The 3,199-nt window shown below is 39.6% G+C and overlaps 1 long non-coding RNA gene across 1 annotated transcript; it reads left to right on the forward strand.

Annotated features, from left to right (window-relative positions):
* The first annotated feature begins 1,196 nt into the window (after nucleotides 1-1,196).
* LOC146816649 (uncharacterized) lies at nucleotides 1,197-3,199 on the forward strand. Its single transcript, XR_014962930.1, has 2 exons — nucleotides 1,197-1,295; nucleotides 1,766-3,199. It is a non-coding gene; the product is annotated as an uncharacterized LOC146816649 (long non-coding RNA).

Genomic DNA, 3,199 nt, shown 5'->3' on the forward strand with positions numbered 1-3,199 from the left:
CTTTGTGTCTAAACTACCATTTCCTTTCCATTTCTACAAAAAATTGGGTAGTGAGTAAAAATACCTCACCCACGTTGATATAGAATGAAAAATATATATTTAGAAAAATATATCACGAAAACAAAATGAATTCTAATCAGATAAACCAGAAGTATGGTGATGTGTTAAAACCAACAGCGATAACTCATTTGTATTGTTGTTTTCCCTTTTTTTACAGATACCAAATTGGTCTTATATCACTGGGGTCATTGTACCCTTGTTCACAGATCTACAAAAACTTTTAAAGGTCTGGTGTATCAGAGATTATCGCTAGACATAGGATATCGCTAGACATAGGATATTGTTGAAGATATGTATCATGCTACATGTACTTGATTATTAATTACGACATGTTTTATTTGTAGTAACCCCTGACGAAGGACTCGTGCAGTCCGAAATGCATTGGGTTTTTAATAAAAAGAATACGCCTGGGATGAATCATGCGTTTATCGTGTTTGTGATAGAAGTCCGGATGGTCTCATCAGAAACATAGGAAACCTGGGAAATTGTATGATTCTCCAAGTGTGGAGCAAGTGGAGTTGAGTTGAAGCAGAAAATTGATCGAACAATCACCAAAACACGGATTAATTTAAATATTTGCGGACTTGTGTATGTTGCTGTGCGACTGGTTTTGGGGCGTAATGACGCCCCTCTTTATTCATAGTATATCTAGTGCCATCAGGGCAAGGCACTATACCAGTTACGCACGCACTCCTGGATGACTTCTGACAAACATTGGAATCGGAATTGAATTTTGGTGTGCATCCCATTACTTCCCTTCATTAATCATGATTTATTGCCCTATTTGTGGTTTGCACCCAGTATGTTAAGCAGGTGAAAAGACTAAATGGAGTTGGAAGCTCGTTCCACACAAAGGCTTTAACATCACGTTCTTTTTGAACTGGGGGTCATATGTCAAGCAGTTTCTTCAACAAAGAGGGAAAGCAGCATTTGTAAATAGCATCTGTTTCACGCATGTTTATTTAATTCATGGACGATTTTATTTTGGAAATCATTACTGCAGCACTTTTATGTTTGTGTAGGCATTGGGAATATGAACAAGCAATGCACTTTGGGGATTGTAGTTTTAATCAACTGCGGAGTAGTAAAGGCTCTGACCAGGTGACTAATTAGCACACGCACGCACCAGAGAGGGATTTCAATTTTCACGCGAGGTTTAAAAACCGAGCGTTTTAGCAGGCGGGTTAACACTTTATCCGAGATGAGGACGGAGAGATTGTAACATCCCGGGGCAGGTACGTGCGCACTTTAGCTGAATGCAATAGGGCATGATCGTTTGAAACAGGGAAAATAGAGGGAGGTGCAACAGAGTCAGGACCTCACGGGCGGAATGCCTCATTTAGGAGTGTTAAATCACTCACAGGAGTAATACTCACTGATGTTTTAGTAATAGAACGCGATAGATAGGGGAAATTCATATCAGTTCAAAGCGAGTGGCTGTCCATTAAAGGGATTTTATTAAACATATACACGGGATATGGTAGTTAGCTAAGAAACTCCGCAGCATAAAGCAGAAGGGGATGTTCACGGGGGCAAGATAATAAGGGGGATGTTTGCATATTTTATTTATTCTTTTTTTTGTTTTCACATTTGTGCACAATAATTTGAGGAGTATAAGAGATTATCGCTAGACATAGGATATTGTTGAAGATATGTATCATGCTACATGTACTTGATTATTAATTACGACATGTTTTATTTGTAGTAACCCCTGACGAAGGACTCGTGCAGTCCGAAATGCATTGGGTTTTTAATAAAAAGAATACGCCTGGGATGAATCATGCGTTTATCGTGTTTGTGATAGAAGTCCGGATGGTCTCATCAGAAACATAGGAAACCTGGGAAATTGTATGATTCTCCAAGTGTGGAGCAAGTGGAGTTGAGTTGAAGCAGAAAATTGATCGAACAATCACCAAAACACGGATTAATTTAAATATTTGCGGACTTGTGTATGTTGCTGTGCGACTGGTTTTGGGGCGTAATGACGCCCCTCTTTATTCATAGTATATCTAGTGCCATCAGGGCAAGGCACTATACCAGTTACGCACGCACTCCTGGATGACTTCTGACAAACATTGGAATCGGAATTGAATTTTGGTGTGCATCCCATTACTTCCCTTCATTAATCATGATTTATTGCCCTATTTGTGGTTTGCACCCAGTATGTTAAGCAGGTGAAAAGACGAAATGGAGTTGGAAGCTCGTTCCACACAAAGGCTTTAACATCACGTTCTTTTTGAACTGGGGGTCATATGTCAAGCAGTTTCTTCAACAAAGAGGGAAAGCAGCATTTGTAAATAGCATCTGTTTCACGCATGTTTATTTAATTCATGGACGATTTTATTTTGGAAATCATTACTGCAGCACTTTTATGTTTGTGTAGGCATTGGGAATATGAACAAGCAATGCACTTTGGGGATTGTAGTTTTAATCAACTGCGGAGTAGTAAAGGCTCTGACCAGGTGACTAATTAGCACACGCACGCACCAGAGAGGGATTTCAATTTTCACACGAGGTTTAAAAACCGAGCGTTTTAGCAGGCGGGTTAACACTTTATCCGAGATGAGGACGGAGAGATTGTAACATCCCGGGGCAGGTACGTGCGCACTTTAGCTGAATGCAATAGGGCATGATCGTTTGAAACAGGGAAAATAGAGGGAGGTGCAACAGAGTCAGGACCTCACGGGCGGAATGCCTCATTTAGGAGCGTTAAATCACTCACAGGAGTAATACTCACTGATGTTTTAGTAATAGAACGCGATAGATAGGGGAAATTCATATCAGTTCAAAGCGAGTGGCTGTCCATTAAAGGGATTTTATTAAACATATACACGGGATATGGTAGTTAGCTAAGAAACTCCGCAGCATAAAGCAGAAGGGGATGTTCACGGGGGCAAGATAATAAGGGGGATGTTTGCATATTTTATTTATTCTTTTTTTTGTTTTCACATTTGTGCACAATAATTTGAGGAGTATAAGAGATTATCGCTAGACATAGGATATTGTTGAAGATATGTATCATGCTACATGTACTTGATTATTAATTACGACATGTTTTATTTGTAGTAACCCCTGACGAAGGACTCGTGCAGTCCGAAATGCATTGGGTTTTTAATAAAAAGAATACGCCTGGGATGAA

Source organism: Triturus cristatus, chromosome 6, assembly GCF_964204655.1.
Source record: "Triturus cristatus chromosome 6, aTriCri1.1, whole genome shotgun sequence".
Lineage (NCBI taxonomy): Eukaryota > Metazoa > Chordata > Amphibia > Caudata > Salamandridae > Triturus > Triturus cristatus.